General features: G+C 54.9%; 2 long non-coding RNA genes and 1 pseudogene across 3 annotated transcripts; 2 read left to right on the top strand and 1 right to left on the bottom strand.

The window, feature by feature from the left end:
• Positions 1-1936: 1936 nt before the first annotated feature.
• On the bottom strand, positions 1937-2980 carry LOC144310032 (NHP2-like protein 1 pseudogene; annotated as a pseudogene).
• A 546-nt stretch (positions 2981-3526) lies between these two features.
• Positions 3527-14262, top strand: LOC144310033 (uncharacterized). Of its 2 annotated transcripts, none has more exons than XR_013375797.1 (3): positions 3527-3893; positions 6974-7109; positions 7539-7977. It is a non-coding gene; the product is annotated as an uncharacterized LOC144310033 (long non-coding RNA). The 2 variants fall into 2 exon arrangements; XR_013375798.1 differs by lacking the exon at positions 3527-3893 and adding an exon at positions 13735-14262 and having other exon boundaries at positions 6882-7109; positions 7539-7797.
• Positions 14263-15020: 758 nt separating this feature from the next.
• LOC144310031 (uncharacterized) lies at positions 15021-15817 on the top strand. Its single transcript, XR_013375796.1, has 2 exons — positions 15021-15300; positions 15552-15817. It is a non-coding gene; the product is annotated as an uncharacterized LOC144310031 (long non-coding RNA).
• The last annotated feature ends 6563 nt before the right edge of the window (positions 15818-22380 follow it).

Genomic DNA, 22380 nt, shown 5'->3' with positions numbered 1-22380 from the left:
GGTCTCCCGCCCCGCCCCGCCCCGCCCGCTTCCGCCAGCCACACGGCGCGCCCGTGTCTCCGCCCCTCCGCGGGTCGACCAGCAAGCCGTTCCCTCGCGCCCGCCTCCATTCCCCGTGCGGGGGACTTGAGTGGTTTGTGCCACCGCCACCGGTGTTTCATACCCAGCGATTCCCCCGGTCTCGCCCTTGATCCTCCTTTATGGATCTATTCGTGACAGACGCAAAGACAGGCAGACACTTCGGCACGGGGAGAAAGGCGCTCGAGCGCCGAGCCCCCATGCGTCGCCGCCAGTTTGCCTTTTTCTTTTTTCTCCCTTTTTTTTTTTTTTGGAAGGTTTGTTTGTATGTATGTATGTATGTATGTATGTATGTATGTCTTTACTTATTTCCTTATTTGCTTACGTATTTATGTATGTATTTATGTACGTACTTCTTTATTCTTTTATTTCTTCATTCATTTATTCATTCGTTTATCTATTTATTTATCTTTCATGTATTTATGTATTTATGTATGTATGTATGTATGTATGTATGTATGTATGTATTTATTTATTTATTAATTATTTATCAGAGACGGAGAGACGGAGAAGCAGGTTCCATCCAGAGCGCCTGACCTGGGACTCTGAGCCCGCGTCTCCAGAACCACGCCCTGGGCTGAAGGCGGAGCTCGACCTCCGAGCGGCCGGGCCGTTGCCCCGAGTTTGTCTTTGTTTGTATGTATGTGCATTTATGTATGTATGTATGTATGTATGTATGTACGTACGTACGTACTTGCTTACTTACTATTTATTCATTTTCTTTTCTTTCTTTCTTTCTTTCTTTCTTTCTTTCTTTCTTTCTTTCTTTCATCAGACACAGACGGAGACGGAGAAGCAGGCTCCATCCAGAGCGCCTGACCTGGGACTCTGAGCCCGCGTCTCCAGAACCACGCCCTGGGCTGAAGGCGGAGCTCGACCCCCGAGCGGCCGGGCCGTTGCCCCGAGTTTGTCTTTGTTTGTATGTATGTGCATTTATGTATGTATGTATGTATGTACGTACGTACTTACTTGCTTACTTACTATTTATTCATTTTCTTTTCTTTCTTTCTTTCTTTTCTTTCTTTCTTTCTTTCTTTCATCAGACACAGACGGAGACGGAGAAGCAGGCTCCATCCAGAGCGCCTGACCTGGGACTCTGAGCCCGCGTCTCCAGAACCACGCCCTGGGCTGAAGGCGGAGCTCGACCCCCGAGCGGCCGGGCCGTTGCCCCGAGTTTGTCTTTGTTTGTATGTATGTGCATTTATGTATGTATGTATGTACGTACGTACTTACTTGCTTACTTACTATTTATTCATTTTCTTTTCTTTCTTTCTTTCTTTCTTTCTTTTCTTTCTTTCTTTCTTTCTTTCATCAGACACAGACGGAGACGGAGAAGCAGGCTCCATCCAGAGCGCCTGACCTGGGACTCTGAGCCCGCGTCTCCAGGACCACGCCCTGGGCTGAAGGCGGAGCTCGACCCCCGAGCGGCCGGGCCGTTGCCGCAAGTTTACCTTTTTTTTCCTTCTCTTTTTTTGGAAGGTTTGTTTGTGTCCTTGCGTGGAGCCTGCTTCTTCTCCCTCTGCCTAGGTCTCTGCCCCTTCCTCTCTCCTCTCTCCTCTCTCCTCTCTCCTCTCTCCTCTCTCTCTCTCTCTCTCTCTCTCTCTCTCTCTCTCTCCCTCCCTACGTTCGGACTTCTAGGTCACCCCATCAGAAAGATGCCTCGTGGGATGGGACCCAAGAGGTGGTCCAGAGAAATAAGGACCCGATCTCCCCCCCCCCAACCCCCCGCCACTTCCCTTGAGTCCAAATCATGAAGAAGACGGGGAAAGCAGGCCAGGCAGGCGGACGCCGGAAATCCCAAGTCCACACGCACGCACGAGCACCAGAACTGATGCCCAACCCACTCCACCTCTTTCAGAGGGCTGAGAGGGAGGCAACCACGGACAAAGCCTGTTTTCCAGGAGGAAACCGAGATGAAGGAACAGGCGGAGGTGGAGGCGGAAGGCTGGAAGGTTGACGGATAAGAGAAAGGAAAAGAGGGACGGACGCCTGGGTGGCTCAGTGGTTGGGCGGCTGCCTTCCTCTCGGGGCTGGATGCGGGGCGGGGGTTGGGGAGGTGGAAGGGGTACCCTGGGCTCGTGTGCCCGCATCGGGTTCCCTGCGGGGAGCCTGCTTCTCCCTCTGCCTGTGTCTCTGCCTCTCTCTCTCTCTCTCTGTGACTATCATAAATAAATAAAAATTTAAAAAAAAAAAAAAAAGAACGAGAGAAGGCAGCTGGAGAAACTACATGCGAACGCAGACGGTAGACACAACCCCAGGGGGGAGGGCTGGGCTCCGTGAGGGGTGGGACAGAGGCCAGCGGTTTCCACGAAGAGCCTTTCGATGGACTGCTGAATGGACTGGATCTGCGGCTTTGGCTGCGAGCCTCCTTGGATGGTGACGGGACAGGCGAGGACAGGCCCGGACACCCCGCAGGCCCGCCCGAGGGCCTGCTTGGAGCGCACGAACACGTAGGGCACGTTCTTCTCTTCACGCGGCAGGCAGGCAGGCGGGCGGCGGACGGTGCGGCATGATCTCCAGGGGCTCGGCGTCTGCAGCCAGCCATCAGGATGAACTCAGAGATGCCTCTCCACAGAGGGTTTTGGTGGCTTCGTGGGCTCCTTTCCGAAGCTGCTTGTAGTTACGGGACTGCTGAACACGCGTCCAGGAGTTTCTTGGGGAGGTGGGCATCTGCCAGGGGGTAGGCCTTCGGATTCACATCAGCCTCAGTCATCTCTGCGTATCCGCGGTCCCTGTGGGTTTCCTGTAAAAAGACGTGTCCTGGGAGCTACCTATCACCGTCACACTTCATACGGATAACCGGTTTTGTCCCCACGCGCCCCCGCCCCCGCCGCCGTTGGGGTGGGCGGTGGGATGTGCTGTGCTCCCGTCACAGTTTGTGGGCCTGGAATGGTGGTGATCGAGATAGACCCTTCCGCCACCTCATTACAAAGAAACGAGACACGTGTGGTGTCTTGTTAGACCCACAGGCACAGAAAAGAAAAGGAGAACTACTTATCCCCTTGCTCCACCGGGACCCACCCGGATGCCATGCCCATGCCGGAGGGTCCAGGCCCCGAGGGACGGGCGTACTCAACTTTGCTGTGAACTCAACGGATTAGTGGAGTTGTGCCTCTGAGGATTTGTCCACGGAAACTACTTCAAATGATCGATTTTGTCCGTCTCGTGTACTTTTCCTTGTGACGAGCAAGCAGGTTAAAAAAAAAGAAAAAGAAAAAAATGAAAAAAGGGGGGAATCCCTGCGTGGCGCAGCGGTTTGGCGCCTGCCCTTGGCCCAGGGCGCGATCCTGGAGACCCGGGATCGAGTCCCACGTCGGGCTCCCGGTGCATGGAGCCTGCTTCTCTCTCTGCCTATGTCTCTGCCTCTCTCTCTTTCTCTCTTTCTCTCTTTCTCTCTCTCTCTCTCTCTCTCTCTCTCTCTCTCTCTCTCTCTCTCCCCCCCCCCCCCCGACTATCATAAATAAATAAATAAATAAATAAATGAAAAAAAGGTCTATAGGTTAAACTTTTACAATAGCTTCCCAAATCTTTGGTGACCTGGAACTTTGAAGGTGTAACTAGCTTAATTGATAAATTGGGTTCAGTTCATCGGATACCTGGCGTCTGTCTTTCCAACAGAAAGGTAAAATACTAAAGTGTGAGTCAGTAAGACACCCAAGGTGGTTTTTTTGTTTTGTGGTGTTGTGTTTTCCTCCCCCACCCCTTGCCCTTTTCTTCCTTCCCCCCCCCCTCCCCCCACCTCAGTTTTTGTGTTTCTCTTTTGTCTGATTCAGGAAACCTGCAGATACCTGGGTGTGTCAGTAAACGTGTTTCAGGTTGGTTTGTTCGTTTCTCTTTTCCTTCCTCTTTTTTTTTTTTAATTTTAATTCACAATTCATCACACACACACACACACACACACACACACACACACACACGGGCAGAGGGAGAAGCGGGCACCCTGCAGGACCGCTGAGCCACCCAGGGATCCCCTGTTTCGTGCTTCCTTCACAATTGTATCATACAGGGCAGCCCGTGTGGCTCAGCGTTTTAGTGCCGCCTTCAGCCCAGGGCGTGATCCTGGAGTCCCGGGATCGAGTCCCACGTCAGGCTCCCTGCACTGGAGCCTGCTTCTCCCTCTGTGTCTTTGCCCCCCCCCCCCCCTCTCTTAAATCTTAAAAAAAAAATTGTGTCCTACATGTTAGGTTTTTACAAAATGAACAGCGGAGAAATAAAAAACCAGCAGAGCCAGGCAGTAGGTAGGAGAGTGCTTTAATGGGGAGCGCTCCTGGGCGAGGTTCCATGACTCGGAGAGGTGGCCAGAGTCAGGGAAGTCGCGCGGGGTTGGGGACTGTGGGGGTTTTGAAGCCTTCTTGGTTCCGACTCTGGATCCGGGTGGGTCCCTAGCCAAATTAGACAAGGGAACACCGTGTCCTTAGGTGATTGGCTGGGAGTAGGGGGGGGATAGTATCAGACGATGGGGAGGGGGCGGGGGCGGTTCCTGGATGGAAAGTTTCGGTTTCCCATCTAGGCTTCGACTCACTGGAGATGATGTGGTGGTCAGGGATGCTTTGACGGGAAGATCAGCCATTTTGACCCAGTTTGAGATGTCCGCCATTTTGGGTGCCCCTGTCTCTCAGCCAGCCCAACAATACATACACACACACACACACACACACACACACACACACACACACACGTGTTTCTAAAAACTATCACATGTATTCATACATTTGACAATCTAAGGATTTCTGGTACGATAGACAATGTGCCCGTGGTTCCTACTGACTTTTCACCAGAGACTGAGGTTTCTAGGAGTTAACAGTCTGCCGCCTGGGTGGCTCAGCGGTTGAGGGGTTGAGCATCGGCCTTTGGGTCAGGGCCCAATTCTGGGGCGGCGGGGGGGGGGTATCCGAGTCCGGACCCCTTTCCACATCTGGCTCCTTGTGGGGAGCCTGCTTCTGCCTATGTCTCTGTCTCTGTCTCCCTCCCTCCCTCTCTTCCCCCTTCACAAAGTTCTCTCTCTCTCTCCTCTCTCAAAAAGTGTAAAATAAGTACAATTTTAAAAAATCTGCCACATGGAATCGAGACTACTGGTTAACGATAAGGAAAACAACCTCTGTGTGTGAGATAGTAGGAGACATGTAGAATAGATACAAGGCATGAAAATACGGGTGGTGGTGGTGGTGGTTAAAGAAAATGAATCGGGGATCCCTGGGTGGCGCAGTGGTTTGGCGCCTGCCTTTGGCCCAGGGCACGATCCTGGAGACCTGGGATCGAATCCCACATCAGGCTCCCGGTGCATGGAGCCTGCTTCTCCCTCTGCCTGTGTCTCTGCCTCTCTCTCTCTCTCTCTCTCTGTGACTATCATAAATAAATAAAATAAAATAAAATAAAATAAAATAAAATAAAAAAGAAAATGAATCTGTCCTGAAATGACTCTGGCTTTTTTTTTTTTTTTTAAGATTTTATTTACTTATTCACGAGAGACACAGGGACAGGCAGAGACAAGGGAAGCAGGCTCTATGCGAGGACCCTGATATGGGACTCGGTCCCAGGAGTCTGGGATCACGCCCTGAGCTGAAGCCAGACGCTCAAACGCTGAGGCACAGGGGCGTCCCAAAGCCTGGCTATTTAGAGAAAGAACACTTAAGACTGACGGAATGGAAAAAGAAATTATAGAAGGGATTTATGAAGGAGATTTTTGAGATTTGTTTTTTGTTTTCTGTTTTTTATTTTTTTGGATTTTATTTATGTATTCATGGGAGAGAGACAGAGACAGAGAGAGAGACAGAGAGAAGGAGAGAGAGTAACAGAGACAGAGAGAGACAGAGAGAAAGACAGAGAAAGAGAGAGACAAAGAGAGACAGAGGCACAGAGACAGAGACACAGAGAGATAGAGAGAGACAGAGAAAGCAAGACAGAGACAAAGAGAGACAGAGATAGAGACACAGAGAAGGAGAGAGACAGGGAGAGAGAGAGAGACAAAGAGAGAGACAGAGAGATAAAGAGAGACAGAAGGGGAGAGAGACACAGAGAAAAGAGAGGCAGAGAGATAAACAGAGGCAGAGACAGAGACAGAGAGAAGGGGAGAGAGAGACAAAGAGAGAGAGACAGAGAAAAGAGAGGCAGAGAGACACAGAGAGACAGACACAGAGAGAGGCAGAGACAGAGAAAGAGAGAGAGACAGAGAGAAGGGGAGAGAGAGACAAAGAGACAGAGAAAAGGGGCAGAGAGATAAAGAGAGACAGAGACAGAGAGACAGACACAGAGACACAGTGAGGCAGAGACAGAGAAAGAGAGAGACAGACAGAGAGACACACACACAGAGAGAGAGAGAGAGAGAGAGGCAGAGACACAGGCAGGGGAAGAAGTAGGCTCCACGTGGGGAGCCCGATGTGGGTCTGGATCCCAGGACCCTTGGGATCAGGCCCTGAGCCAAAGGCAGACCTTCCACCGCTGAGCCACCCAAGGCGTCCCAGAAGCAGACTCTTTGAAAAGGGATTGCAGGCGTGGTCAGGACGGACTGAGATTGGGAGAAGTGGGTTTTACTACTACACTGGTGTACAACTGAGATTTGGCTCTTCTCTCTGCTAAAATGGCGAGATTCTCTTGCATTGGTAGTCTACTCTCGATAAGAGTGTGAACAGAGAAGAAAAGACAAAGACAAGGTGCTTTTTTGTTTGGTTGGTTGGCTTGGTTTGGTGTGGTTTGGTTGGGGGTTTTTTGTTTGTTTTTTGGGGTGTGTGTGTGTGTGTGTGTGTGTGTGTCTCTCCCTTTACCTGCCCAGAACAGCAAGGTTTTTAGATTCCCTTTTTTTTTTTTTTTGGTTGTTCTTGTTTCACTTTTTTTGGTATTTACTTATTTATTTTATTTTTTGGGTTCGTTTGTATCCGGTCTTCCCCTACTACGTAAGAGTGAAAACTTCTCCACGGTAAAGGAGCTTCATTTTGGGGACAACTCTAAAAGCACCTGTAGAATCTCCTAGGGGCCACCTCGGCGAAAGAGACACTGAAGATTTCCGTTTTGTTATGATCCGTGATCCTTTGTAGGCATGTGCCTTGAAAACTTCTGAGATGTTTTTGGTTGGCTGGTTGGCTGCCTGTCTGTCTGTCTGTCTACTGGTCCCTTCACCCGTTCGTGGATTCTCAGCGGATCCCAGAATGCCAAACCCTAAATAGAGTCTCTTGACTACTATAGGTCGTTTACCTGCTATGGGAAGGCACATGAGAAGCACTGTCAGACAAAGAACCATAAGCCCTCTTAGATTACATTGTGTGGGTGAATGCTGCCGGTGTTCCGAACAGGAAATGAAATTCCTAAACTTGTAACGTGTCCTGGTAGAGTGCCGTCACTCCACATTCGAACTGTTTAAATGCTCTGCGTACGTGCATGTGTGTTGTGTGTGTATGTGTGTGTGACAGAAACTGGTCGGATTTTCCTCTCGACTGCATTATAATGAATTCTCATTGGGTCTTTAGGCACGTCCATCCGTGGGTGACCTCCCTGTCACGTGCAGGTGTTGTTAGGAAGGTCTTGCAACAATGCGGTCCACTTTTCAGAAGATTCGCGGAAAGGACTCTGGACGAATCCCGGTGTCTGGTCACCCTGAGATTGTCCAACTACATACAGTAGGAGTTGCCGGAACTAATGAAAAAGCTGCATGGAAACCGAACAGAAAGGAACAACGTGGAACTGAATGAGGTCCACGAAACCCTGAACAGAGTTCAGAAACTCTCAGTGAGTCATCTTCCTTTTTTTTGGCGATTGTTAAATCCTCTTCAGAAGGTCGGTGGGAATCCGTGCTCATTGCAACCAGACACCGTTGGAAGGATCCGCTGTATCACCAAGGCCTTCCTTGAGTAGAATGGCGTCTGTTTTTCTTTCTTTCGACCTCCCCCGGTCCCCACGCCGCCCTCCCCTCCTCCCTCCCCTCCCTTTCTCCCCCCCCCGCCCCCCACCCGGCCCCGGCCCCGGCCCCGGCCCCGGCCCCCGGGGTCCATTTGTCAAAGTGATCTCTATTGACCGAGCGGGCCAGGGGCCCCTGGAATCGCATCCTAAGACTCAGATAGGATCAGACAGCCTGGAGACGCTCAGATCCACTTCTCGGGAGCCACCCGAGCCCCTCGGAAACCGTGAGCCTGATACCTTCCTTCCAGAGGTCGCCGCGGCCTCACTGGGCGAGTCAAGAGTGCCACCTCCTGGCGGACGAAACCGAGAGTCAGCTGCTTAACCCCAGCGAGCCTCCCAGGTTGCCCCTACGAGGTGCTTGGAAATGCTGAGGCTCAACGACACCGGAACCACAACAACCGGAAGAACAGAAAAGAAGAGCAAAAGAAATGCTGAAGTTCTTCCTTCTGGCCTTGCCTTTACAGGAGTGTGCCGTCTGCGACCACGCCTGTCTCCGCGGACAGGAAGAAAAGAGTCCAGATGGCTGAACCGGGGTTCTGCACTCTGCGGACCACAGGAACCCCCTCCAGCCTGACCCAGGAACTCCCTTACTCTGAGCCAGGGACAGGAGGTCTTGTTTTGTGTTTCGGTTGTGGTCCAAAAGACAGGCGTCACCTACGATGGAACCTTGTAACCCTTTCTAAGCCTAGAGTCGCTCAGCGGCATTACATACGTTCACACATCCTCCTCGCCAAGTTATCTTTCCATTCCATTTTTTTACTCTCTTTTTTGAAACTCTTTAAATTTTATTTATTTATTTGTTCGTTCGTGCATGCATTCATTCATTCATTCATTGTTTGTTTGTTTATTATTTTAAAGGATTTTTTTATTGAGAGAGAGAGAGAGAGAGAGAGAGAGAGAGAGAGAGAGAGGCAGAGACACAGAGGGAGAAGCAGGCTCCATGCAGGGAGCCCGATGTGGGACTGGATCCCGGGTCTCCAGGATCACACCCCAGGCTGCAGGTGGCGCCAAACCGCTGCGCCACCGGGGCTGCCCTCCATTTTTTTACTCTTAAGTTTAATTTCTTACACTGTATTGATCGGGCACCCGATCTCTCTCTCTCTCTCTCTCTCTCTCGAATAAATAAATTAAATATTTAAAAAATAAATGAATAAATAAACTGTATTTATTCACGGGAGACACACAGAGAGAGGCCGGGACGCAGGCAGAGGGAGAAGCAGGCTCCACGCGGGGGGGGGGGGGGGGGGGGGGGGGGGGGGGGCCCGGTGCGGTGCTGGATCCCCAAAAAGCCGTGATGACGCCCGCCCGGAGCCCAGTCGAAGGCAGACGCTCAAACTCGGGTATGCCACCCGAGCACACCTCGTCCGCACCTCTTCCTTCCCACCGCCACCCACCCTCTTGTGCGTTCGTCGGGTTCCCACACACAGGACCTCGTCCTCCAGGTGTATCCCTAGACACACCCTAGCACCCTAGGATCCCCAACGAGGGAATAGGTTCAGATGGGACCGATGCTCATGTGACCGTGCTCCTGTTTGAGGACTGTCCTCGGTTGCTGTAGCGGTGACGGCGAGACAAAGGGTCTCTCTCCACACACCGCACAGGCGGGTGGGGGGCATGCCCCGAGTGGGGCAGATGTCCCCATCCCAAGGAGGCGGAGGAGGAAAGCCACCCCAAGGCCCCTCTTTGGTGCCTGTCCTGTGTCAGGAAACGCTACTGACCTGGGTGGATCCGGACCAGGCTGTGTCCGTCCCAGCTGCCCTGGGATCCCACACTCCTCACACCTGGACCCACCGGTGTGGCGCCTGCCTTTCCGGCTCTGCCTGCCTGCCTGACTATCTCTGCATCCAACTTGCAACTTTCAGTCCGTGAGCTTAGGGGCTTCGACTCTCTGGGTCTTGCTAGAACCCAAACAGAGAAAGACGTTTGCCATACCATAGATACCACTTTCAATTAAGCATCTGTGAAATGATGATTATGGAGGAAGGAAATTCTCAGCCTTGAACGTTTCTGGGCCCTGCTCCATTGGCTTTCACACTGACCCAGGCCCAAACGGCTCCCAGAAAACTCAGCACTAGTTGGGCTCTATTTCCGTGCCACTGAGTGCACGTTGCCTGTCTGCCTCCCCTAAAAAGTCAAGCAACGGGGATGCCTGGGTAGCTCCGTGTTCAGCATCTGCCTTGAGGTCAGTCATCATCCTGGGGTCCTGGGGCCCCGACTCCCACTTGGGGCTCCCCGCGGGGAGCCTGCTTCTCTCTGCATCTGTCAATACCTGTCTCTGTGTGTCTCTCATGGATAAATAAAGAACATCTCTAAAACAGGGAAGAATGAATGATTAATTAAAAGGACTGACTGACTGGACTGATCGACTGACCGACCGACCGGCTGAATGAATGTATACATAAGCAAGCCAGGAAGGAAGCAAGCAAGCAAGCAAATAAATGAACAAATGAAATCGATGAAGGGCTGCGTGGCTGCTGGCTGGCACTGTGGGTGGAGTGTGGGACTCTATATTTCTCGGTTGTGAGGACGAGCCCTAACCTGGGTGTAAACATCGCATACACCTAAAATCTTTTGAAAATAAAACAATGAAAAGAAAAGAAAAGAAAAGAAAAGAAAAGAAAAGAAAAGAAAAGAAAAGAAAAAGGTGGGCAGCCCGGGTGGCTCGGCGGTTGAGCGCGGCCTTCAGCCCGGGGCCTGATCCTGGAGGCCCGGCATCAGAGTCCCACGTCGGGCTCCCAGCATGGAGCCTGCTTCTCCCTCTGCCTGTGTGTCGGTCCGACTCTCCCACTCACTGTGTCTCAGGAGAAAATAAACAGAATCTTTACAAAAAGGGAAAAGAAGTTGTTTTGTTTTGTTTTGTTTTGTTTTGTTTTGTTTCGATCGGATTGATCGATCGCTAAAAGGCAACCTGCCAAAACTGACGATGAGAAAACGGAAGAAAACCTTCCTGGTTCCCATAGAGTTCAAGCCCTACAGCCTTGCCCGTACCAAGATCAGAGAATAAACTGTCCACTCTCTACGGCGTCCCTCCTCCCGAGGACGCCCCAGCTCCTTATGGAGCATGCACACGCACGTGCACACGCACGCAGAAAAGCGGGGTGAACCGAACCAGACCCTAGAGAACCCTGCAGCGAAGGTTGAGCACAGGACACCCCCACCCCCCCGCCAGCCACAGGAAACTCCGGCAGGCTACCACTGGACTGCTTAGGGGGCCTATACTTACTTGCAAGTGCTCGCTGACCTGGGACACGTGGAAGGGGAACCTGAGGCTCAGATGGCCCGAACCGGGTGAATGGGGTGCTTTGCTCATGCCTCAATGCTATGCTCTCCACGATTAGAGAAAGCTGGCAATGAGGCCAGCCCAGGGACCGGAACCTAACCTAGGAATCCCTCTGGTTCCATCAGTCATGTCCCGACTGTTGGTGAGTGAGGAACCAGTGCTCGGCTCGCTCGGGGAGACAGACGCTCTGGTCTTCTTCGGGTTGGGTTGTTGCTGCGGCTTTGGGTATCTTTGCAGGAAACCGGCCTCTTCTCTTTCGAAATGGAAACCAAAGGATGGACGGGGTCCGGACCCGGTCACGCTCGCTGGCCACTGGAGTTGTTGTCAACCAGCCAGCGGGGAGATCGGAACATCGGGTCTTTCGTGACCTCTCCACAGATAGATAGGAGTGAGACCGAGGCTATATACTTTGTTGGCGTCTCGTCTGTGTCTACGTGTCCCTGTGGGTTCTACGAGGGAGAGGTTTCCTCTACCTCCGGATGCTATATTGCTAACATCCCTTTGTAAAGGAACTGTAGCTTATGGGATCCCTGGGTGGCGCAGCGGTTTGGCGCCTGCCTTTGGCCCAGGGCGCGATCCTGGAGACCCGGGATCGAATCCCACGTCGGGCTCCCGGTGCATGGAGCCTGCTTCTCCTTCTGCCTATGTCTCTGCCTCTCTCTCTCTCTCTCTCTCTCTCTCTCTGTGACTATCATAAATAAATAAAAATTAAAAAAAAGAAAAAAAAAAAGGAACTGTAGGTTAGGAGTTCAAAGGCTGGCGCGGGTAAACATCATCGGAACAGGACAGCTCGGAGCGATAAGGACGAGTGCCAATATTTCACAAGTTCCCACGATCTGGGATGAAGTTCTGTTCGTTCGTTCCCGATCATGCGGGTCTGGGATCCTTTCCTGCATCCGTCTCCTTGCGGGGGGGGGGGGGGGGGGGGGGGGGACCTGCTTCTGCCCATGTCTCTGTCTCTGTCTCTCTCTCACACACAGGAATAAAGAAACAAAATAGTGTAAAAAAGGAAAGATGCTCGGTCTCCCACTCTCTCCCTCTCCCTCCTCCTCCTCCTCCCCCTTCCCCCCTTCACACAGTGCTCTCTCTCTGAAAGGAAGTTAATATATTACAATTTTGCAAAAGCCTGCCAATGGAATGGAGACTACTGGAGAACGAGAAGGAAAACAATTCCGTGTGTGACAAGTAGGAGATGTGTAGGAAACGTACAAGGCGTGAGAATACATGTTTTGGTGAGGGAAAAGAAAATAATTCTGTCCTGAAATGAGCCTGGCTATTTTTTTCTTTTTTAAGATTTTATTTACTTATTCAGAAGGAAGGGAGTGGAGGGAGGGAGGGAGGGAGGGAGGGAGGGAGGGAGGGAGAGAGGGAGGGAGGGAGGGAGAGAGGGAGGCAGAGAGAGGGAAAAGAAGGCTCCATGCAAGGAGCCCGCTATGGGACCCGATCCCGGGAGTCCGGGATCACGTCCTGAGCCAAAGGCAGAGGCTTAACCACTGAAACACCCAGGCGTCCCGGAAGCAGATTTTTTTGAAAAGGAATTGTAGGCATGGTCAGGACAGACTGAGATTGGGAGAAGTGAGCTTTACTAGTACACTGGTATAGCATTAAGACTCGGCTCTTGTCTCTGTTAAAATGAAGAGATTTCCTTGCGTTGGTAGTCTCATCATGGCAAGGGATTGTGAACAGAGAAGAGAAAAATATATTATTATTATTTTCTCTCTCCGGACCAGCCAGGTTTTTATATTCCTTTTTATCCGCGAATTACCTCCGTGAGAGAGTGAAAACTTCTCAATATTAAAGGAGCTACATTTTGGAGACAACTCTGTAAGCTCCTGTGGAATCTCCTAGGGCCACCCTGGCGAAACAGATACTGACATTGTTTTCAGTTTTGTAATGACCCGTGATCCTTTATAGGCCCGGGCCTTGAAAGCTTCTGAGATGTTGGTTGGTTGGTTGGTTGGTTGGTTGGTTGGATGGATGGATGGATGGTTTGTGTATCTGGCTGGTCGGCTGGCTGCCCGGCTGTTTGCTGGTTCCTTCATCCGGTCATGGATTTTCAGCGGATCCCAGAAAAGTCTAGCCCTAGGTTGAGTCTCTTGACTAACATAGGTCGTTTACCTGCTATGTGAAGGCACGTGAGAAGCAGCGTCAGACAAAGAATCATAAGCCCTCTTAGATTATATTGGTTGCGTGAATGCTGTGGGTGTTCCAAAAGCGACGTAAATTCGTTAAGTGGTAACGTGCCCTGGTACATTGTTAAAATGCCGTGTGTGACAAATCATAATCCGTTTTTCTTCTCGACTGCACTCTAGCCAACTCTCCTCGGGTCTTTAACCACGTTCACCGGTGACCGCCATGTCATGTACATGCCACGTTCTGACGCTCTTGCAAAAACAAACAAAACACACACACACACACACACACACACACACATTTATTTATTTATTTATTTATTTATTTATTTATTTATTTTTTATTTATCCCAGATTCCAGAAGAACCACGCAAAGGACTTTTGACACATCTCAGTTTCTGGTCACCCTGAGATCATCGAACAACAGTATGAATTGCCAGAACTAGTGAAATAGCTGCATTTACCCAGAACAAAACCAGGGACTTCTGGGTGCCTCAGCGGTGGAGCCTCTGCCTTGGGCTTAAGGCGTGACCCCGGAGTCCCGGGTTCGAGTCCCGCATCGGGCTCCCTGCATGGGGCCTGCTTCTCTCTCTCTCTCTCTCTCTCTCTCTCTCTCTCTCTCTCATACATAAATAAAATCTTAAACAAACAGAACTAAAAGGAACAACATGGAACTGAAAAGAGCGAAAGACAATGATGACCGGTTTCTTTGTTTTTGTTTTTTAAAGACTTTATTTAGTTATTCACGAGAGACACAATGAGAGAGAGGCAGAGACACAGGCAGAGGGAGAAGCAGGCTCTGCAGGGAGAGACCGATGAGGGACTCCAGGATCACACCCTGAGCCAAAGACAGCTGCTCCCACCGCTGAACCACCCAGGCGTCCTGATGACCCTTTTTTAAAGACTCTTGTTCAAATCACTGCTGATCCCCTCATGTTTGCTCTTCCAGTTTGAAGGAAACTTTGTCTGTAGAGATATCTATACCTTAGAGAAATTGGAGGAACGAGTGAGTTTGTAAACAAATTAAAATCCTTATCCTTGGGCAGCCCTGGTGACTCAGCGGTTTAGCGCTGCCTTCAGCCCAGGCCGTGATCCTGGAGACCCTGCATGGAGCCTGCTTCTCCCTCTGCCTGTGTCTCTGCCTCTCTCTCTCTCTCTCTCTCTCTCTCTCTCTCTGTGTGTGCGTTTGTGTCTCTCATGAATAAATACATAAAATCTAAAGAAAAAAAAATCTTTAAAATCCTTATCTTTTCTCCCTACCTGTGACCCGTCAGTGTTCAGAAACTCTCAGTGAGTTATCTTTTTTCTTTTCTTTTCTTTTCTTTTCTTTTCTTTTCTTTTCTTTTCTTTTCTTTTCTTTTCTTTTCTTTTTTTCTTTTTCTCTCTTTCTCTCTCTTTTTCTAATGAGTTATCTTTCTTTTATGGCAATTGCCAATCACCTGCGTGAGGTCTGTTCCGTGGGAATATGTTCTCATTGTGACCGGCCACTGTTGGAAGAATCCCTTGTATCACCAAGACCTGCCTTCCTTGAGTGCAATGGCATCTGTTTTTCTTTTCTCTTCTCTTCCTCCGCCCCCCCCCCCCCCCCCCCCGCCCCGGTTTATTTTTCAGAGTGATCTCTACTCCCAACGTAGGGCTCGCACTCACGGCCTGGAGGTCAAGAGTCGTGCTCACTACTGACCGAGCGGGCCAGGGGCCCCTGGAATCGCATCCTAAGACTCAGATAGGATCAGACAGCCTGGAGACACTCAGATCCACTTCTCGGGAGCCACCCGAGCCCCTCGGAAACCGTGAGCCTGATACCTTCCTTCCAGAGGTCGCCGCGGCCTCACTGGGCGAGTCAAGAGTGCCACCTCCTGGCGGATGAAACCGAGAGTCAGCTGCTTAACCCCAGCGAGCCTCCCAGGTTGCCCCTACGAGGTGCTTGGAAATGCGGAGGTTCTTCCCTCTTGCCTTGCTTTTTTTTTTTTTTTTCTTTTTTTTATTTATTTACTTATGATAGTCACACAGAGAGAGAGAGGCAGAGACACAGGCAGAGGGAGAAGCAGGCTCCATGCACCGGGAGCCTGATATGGGATTCGATCCCGGGTCTCCAGGATCGCGCCCTGGGCCAAAGGCAGGCGCCAAACGGCTGCGCCACCCAGGGATCCCCTCTTGCCTTGCTTTTGCAGGGCTGACGACAGTGACCACGTCTGTCTACCTGGCGAGGCAGAAACAATTCCAGGTTGCTGAACCCTGGTTTTCCACACTGCGGACGACAGGATATCACCCCCTCCCCCTCTTTCAACCTGACCCAGGAATTCCCTTACTCTGAGCCAAGGACAGGGTGGGGGGGTGGGGGTGGGGTCTTGTTGTTGTTGTTGTTTGTTTTTGTTTGTTTTGCTTTTCTTCCCCCCAGTTGTGGTAAAAAGAAAAATAGACGTCACCTAAAATGGAATGTTGTAGTCGTTTCTTTCTTTCTTTTTTTTAATATTTTATTTATTTATTCACGAGAGACACAGAGACAGAGACACAGGCAGAGGGAGAAGCAGACTCTATGCAGGGAGCCTGACGTGGGACTCGATCCTGGGTCTCCAGGATCAGGCCCTGGGCTGAAGGCAGACGCTAAACCGCTGAGCCACCCGGGGATCCCTGGACGCTCCACCGCTGAGCCACCCAGGCGCTCCATACATACTTAAGTTATTGAGAGTTTGTTCCTTCATTTTTCATCATCTCTAGACCCAACGTGGGGCTCAAACTCACAACCCTGACTGCAATCAAAAGTTGAGTGCTCTTCTGACGGAGCGGGCCTGCCGGGGCCTGGGGCCCGGGGCCCGGGCCGGGGGCCGGGAGCTTCTGCCCTTTCATGTTTTCAAGCTCAGAGTCACCTTTTGTCCGGGGAGGGCCCCACCCCCCAACCCCTCCGTGCGGAGGTGCCATCTGTCGGGCTGGTTCATGTTTGTCCATCTTCCTTACTCCTTTTAGTAGACAGAAGGTGGCTTGTGACACAGCCGGGGACTACTTCGAATGAGACTGAGGATTTCCCTTGGGAAGTGGGTGCGAGAGGGAGGACAGGTCGATGGGGAACCAGGAGACTGTTGGCCCGTCGCTTTAGAGGAAAGAGTGTCCTTGTTGGGCCCTCACCCAGGGTGGATGAGTCAGAACTGTCCCTGGCCAGGCCTCCCTTAGTCCTTCGCCCATATCACTCCATGCCTGTGTTTGGCCTCTGGACCCTAAGACACCACGGTGGTCATGTGTTTAACTCCCCATCAGATTCACCAGTCCCCGCCATGCCACGCCCTCCCAGACGCACCCCCACCCCTGGAAGGCATTAAGAGTGAGATGGCATCCTCCACATCCAGGATTGATTCCCAAAGGGTTTATTGGGGTTTCCTGGGTCAGGAAACCAGGAGGGGTCGCTTTTGGACCCCAAACAATGTGAGTTCTTCAGACATCCTCTTTGCCCTTCTCTTTCCCCCTCCCCTCCCCTCCTCTCCTCTCCTCTTCTCTTCTCTTTTCTTCTCTCCCCTCCCCCACAGCTTGGGAGCCGCAGCCTGAGGGTTTGGGGGAGGTGCAGAAAGCCATTCAATGGAGAGAAGTCCCAGGCTCGGACTTTAACAGACAGCCATGTGCATTTGAATGAAATGATTGAATGAGGGCCATTGGAATGGATGGCCCTGAACCTCCCTTCTGCCACCCGCCACCCTCCATCCCCACCCCCAACCAACCCTGAGTCCTCTGGTGGATTTGGAAATGGAAGGCCGGGGTGTGTGTGTGTGTGTGTGTGTGTGTGTGTGTGTGTTTACACGGACGCACCCGCGGAGGGTGGTGGGGCATGCTCACGTTGGCTCCTGCAAACTCCATTCATTCTGGGAATGTTCTGTTGTTTCTGCTGAGTTGCCAGTTGCTGCGATGAGCCAAGCTATACTCCTCCCGTTGCCGAGTTCTTAAAAAGGCCGAGTCTCCGGTTTTCTCGGTGAATGGACTGACCCACACCTTCCCATCCCGCCGGACCCCTTCTGCAAATACTTGCACTCAAAGGGTTCTTTCACCTCGTCCAGAAAACAAACAACAGCCACCCACACCCACCCCATTGCCACAGATACGCAACCCACACAACAAAACTCCAGCTGGCCTCCTTCTGCCTCCATGTACTTTATTTTATTTTTATTTTTTTAAATATTTTTATTTATTTATGATAGTCATAGAGAGAGAGAGAGAGAGAGAGAGAGAGAGAGACAGAGAGAGAGAGAGAGAGACAGAGAGAGAGGCAGAGACAGAGGCAGAGGGAGAAGCAGGCTCCATGCACAGGGAGGGAGCCCGACGTGGGATTCGATCCCGGGTCTCCAGGATCGCGCCCCGGGCCAAAGGCAGGCGCCAAACCGACCGCTGCGCCACCCAGGGATCCCCTCCACGTACTTTAGAGAGTCACTGTCTTAGACGTGCCTTAGGCTCAAGGACTCGATGCGGTCTCCCTTTCTGTGGCACGGTCGGTCCCATCCATCCCCCGTTAGGCCCAAAGTAGAATTGCACGACCACACGGCTCACGGGAGCTGGAGAAGATATGCTAAGGTGACCGACCGGACCGACCGACCGACCGGATGGGAGCACTGTCCATTCGAAAGGAAGGACCTACGGGCCGAGGCGTCTATAAACACGCTCCCTGGAAGTCTTTGGCTTTCGCGTGCCTCTGATGAAATCATTGCTCCGGAAACTCCAGCATCTATAGCCGGTCTTGTCCATGGTCTTCTGACCATGACTCGTCCTCCGTTCGCCTGACGTTCTGCCCAATTGTCCGTCCACGGAGAAATTAGACCCCGTCCCGTGAGAGCCGAATCCGACTCCTCCGCTCACCCCCACGACAGAGAAGACTATGCCCAGGTCTGTGCCCGCCCATCTTCCCTTTCTCCTCCGCCAGGGCAGAAGAAAATGTGGCCCGCCCTCCCTTCTCCTGTCAAAAGTCCAATCTGACATAGGACTTGGATACGAAGGAAACCAGAGTACTGTTTTGAACCATAGACACGTTGATTGATTGAAGATTTTATGTAGGTAGTCCTGAGACGCACGCGCGCGCGCACGCACGCACGCACACGGACGGACGCACGCACGCACGCACACGGACGCACGCACGCACACGGACGGACGCACGCACGCACGCACGCACGCGGACGGACGCACGCACGGATGCACACAGAGGCAGAGACACAGGCAGAAGGAGAAGGAGACTCCATCCATGCAGGGATCACGCCCTGGGCCAAAGGCAGGCGCTCAACCGCTGAGCCACCCCGGCCTCCCTACCTGGAGACACTTTGATAGAGTAGCAGCAGCAGCAAAGAAACACACGCACACCGCCGCTCCCCCCACCCCCCCAGGTGAAAGAAGGTCCCGCTGACTCCCCTCCTTTTCCTCTGAGAAGAGAAGCACACCCTTTCTCCTGCCCCTGGAAGGTGCCTTGGAGGAGAGCGCCAGGAGGGGAGTGAATGACATTCTTCTCTTCAAGGACAGGAAGTTGAGCGTGAGCAGGAGAATTCTGGAGAAACAGATTGTGTTATAAGAAAGAAAGAAAGAAAGAAAGAAAGAAAGAAAGAGAAAATCCTTATGTTCTTTGAGCCTCCCCTCCCCCCCAGAATTGAGTTCCTCTTCCACGACCTCTTCTCATTCAACCCAATAGACAAGTATTTGGGGGGGGGGGGTCAGGTCCCAGACGCTGAGAGGGTGGAGGTGAAGGTGGTGCGGGGGGGGGGGGGGGCACACCGTCCTCTCCAGCGCCTTTGGTTCAGACCTCCTTCGTGACCTCCCTCCCTCCCTCCCTCCCTCCCTCCCTCCCTCCCTCCCTCCTTCGTCTTATAAATATATAAATAAAATCCTAAAGAAAAAGAAAAAAAAAAAAAAAAAAGGAAGGACACGAGAAAAAACGGTGCATCCGTTGCCGTCCTAAGAGTCCTCGCCTGGTTTCGGCTCTACGTTCCCTCCCTGACCTCGGAAACGTGCCTGAGTCGTCCCGGGAGCCCCGCGCGGCGAGCGCGACCCCCTTTCCGGGCGGCAGCGGGCCGGACGGACGGACGGACGGACGGACGGACGGACGGGTTTTCCAAGGCTCCCCCGCCCCGGGAGGACGGGGGTTCGCGCGGTGCGCGGCCGTGTGCTCCCGGGGCCCTCCGCCGTCCCCGGGCCGAGAGGCGAGATCCGAGGCGCCCTGACGGCCTCGCCGCCCGGATCTGTCCCGCTGTCGTTCGCGCCGGTTGTCGGGTGCCACCTGGCGGCCGCTTTTATAGAGCGTGTCCCCTCCGGAGGCTCGGCGGCGACAGGCAAGGAACAGCTTTGGTGTCGGTTTCCCGGGGCCGAGTTCCAGGAGGAGGGCGGCTCCGGCGCGAGCGTCCGGCTGTCGCCGGGGCCTCGGCGCGCGATGCGCTCGCCGGAGATTGGACCTCCGGAGCTGCGAGGGAGTGTCGCCGTCGCCGCTGTCGCCGCTGTCGCCTCCGCCTCGCTCCCGGAGGAGGCCGTGCGGGCCGCCTGGGTGGGTCGACCAGCACCCGCCGGTGGCTCCTCCTCCGCCCGCGCGGACCGACCTGGGCCGCCTCGGGGGCGGGGGACAGGGTGTGTCCCGCCGTCCGTCCTGTGGCTCCGGGCGATCTTCGGGCCTTCCTTCCGTGTCACTCGGTTGTCTCCCGTGGTCACGCCCTGGCGACGGGGACCGGTCTGAGCCTGGAGGGGAAGCCCGTGGGTGGCGCGACAGACCCGGCTGCGGGCACGTGTGGGGGTCCCGGGCGTCGGACGCGATTTTCTCCCCTTTTTCCGAGGCCCGCTGCGGAGGTGGGTCCCGGGCGGTCGGACCGGGTGCCACGCGGGGGTGGGCGGGCCGTCCGTTCGGGCGTCCGGCCCCGGTGGCGATTCCCGGTGAGGCTGCCTCTGCCGCGCGTGGCCCTCCACCTCCCCTGGCCCGAGCCGGGGTTGGGGACGGCGGTAGGCACGGGGCGGTCCTGAGGGCCGCGGGGGACGGCCTCCGCACGGTGCCTGCCTCCGGAGAACTTTGATGATTTTTCAAAGTCTCCTCTCGGAGATCACTGGCGTGGCGGCGTGGCGGCGTGGCGGCGTGGGGGCGTCTCCACCGACCGCGTATCGCCCCTCCTCCCCTCCCCTCCCCTCCCCGCCCCCGTTCCCTGGGTCGACCAGATAGCCCTGGGGGCTCCGTGGGGTGGGGGTGGGGGGGCGCCGTGGGGCAGGTTTTGGGGACAGTTGGCCGTGTCACGGTCCCGGGAGGTCGCGGTGACCTGTGGCTGGTCCCCGCCGGCAGGCGCGGTTATTTTCTTGCCCGAAATGAACATTTTTTGTTGCCAGGTAGGTGCTGACACGTTGTGTTTCGGCGACAGGCAGACAGACGACAGGCAGACGTAAAAGACAGCCGGTCCGTCCGTCGCTCGCCTTAGAGATGTGGGCCTCTGGGCGCGGGTGGGGTTCCGGGCTTGACCGCGCGGCCGAGCCGGTCCCTGTCCTCGCTCGCTGGAGCCTGAGCCGTCCGCCTGGGCCTGCGCGCCGGCTCTCGTGCTGGACTCCAGGTGGCCCGGGTCGCGGTGTCGCCCTCCGGTCTCCGGCACCCGAGGGAGGGCGGTGTGGGCAGGTGGCGGTGGGTCTTTTACCCCCGTGCGCTCCATGCCGTGGGCACCCGGCCGTTGGCCGTGACAACCCCTGTCTCGCAAGGCTCCGTGCCGCGTGTCAGGCGTCCCCCGCTGTGTCTGGGGTTGTCCGGTCGCTCCTGCCCCCCCCCCCCCGGGGGTCGAGGGGCTTGCCGGTGAGGCGGAAGCAGGTCCCCCCGGTCGCCGTCCTCGCTGGGCTTTTGCTCCTCGGGAAGCCCCCTCGGGGCCGCAGCTTGCTGCCGATCGATCGATGTGGTGATCTCGTGCTCTCCTGGGCCGGGCCTAAGCCGCGTCAGACGAGGGACGGGCGTCCACGGCGGATGCGACCGCTCTTCTCGTTCTGCCCGCGGGCCCCTCCCTCCCCGGCTCCTCCGCGCCCGGCCGTCGTGGCGGGTGCGCGGGGGGCGCGCGCCGGGGTTGGGGGTGGTGCGGACTCCGGCCCGACCCCGGCCTCCCGCCTTCTTGCCTCGCGGCGCTGGCGGGACCGGGGTCCTCGGACGCGGCGGACACTCTCGCCGGCCTTTCCCGAAGGCCCTGGGTCCGTGGCGAGCGGCCCTCCCCTCCTCCGCGGGGAGGGCCGGCCCGACGCCGCGCTGCTCACCGCCCGGCCTGGGCGCGCTTGAGCGCGTTGCGCCCGGCCCTCCGTGGTGCCCCTGGAGCGCTCCAGGTCGCCTCAGGTGCCTGAGGCCGAGCGGTGGCGTCGTTTCCTTCCCCGGCGACTCCCCTCGGGCTGCCGCCGCCGTCGTCGTCGGCGTGTCCGAGGAGCGGGTGGTGGAAGAAGTCGGCAAGGGAGGCGCACCCGTGCCCCTGGCGGGGGCGCGGGCGCCTCGTCTTCCTTTCCCCTCTCCTCTCCTCCCCCCCTCGCCGCGCCGGCGGGGGGTGGGTGGCGTGGGGCGGTGTGACTCGGAGGACTTGGCGGGGCTCGTGAGCGCCCGCGGCGGGCCGGGCCAGCGCCGCGGCGCTTGGCCAGCCCGAGGGGCTGCCCCTCTCTCCCGGCACGGGTCGTGTCCCCGTCTCCGTCCCTCTCTCTCGCCCGCCTCGCGGGAGGCGGGGAGCTCTCTTCTCTGGGCGGTGACGTGACCACGCCGTGCGCGGGCGAGGCGGGGGTGGCGTCCTCGAGGGGGCACCGGCCGCGAGCGCTCGGGGTTGCCCTGTGCCTGTCCCTTGCCGGAGATCCGCCCCCCGCCCCGCGAGCCCTGTCGGCCCCGGAGCGCCGCCTGGTGGGGCCCGTTTGGGAGGACGAACGGGTGGGGGCGATGCGCCCTCGGTGAGAAAGCCTTCTCTAGCGATCCGAGAGGGTGCCTTGGGGTACCGGAGCCCCCAGCCGCTGCCCCTCCTCTGCGCGTGTAGTGTGGCCAGCGACGCGGGGTTGGACTCCCGTCGCGAC

Source organism: Canis aureus, unplaced genomic scaffold (assembly GCF_053574225.1).
Source record: "Canis aureus isolate CA01 unplaced genomic scaffold, VMU_Caureus_v.1.0 ptg000352c_RagTag, whole genome shotgun sequence".
Taxonomy (NCBI): Eukaryota; Metazoa; Chordata; class Mammalia; order Carnivora; family Canidae; genus Canis; species Canis aureus.
This window is presented reverse-complemented; position numbering and strand designations above follow the sequence as displayed.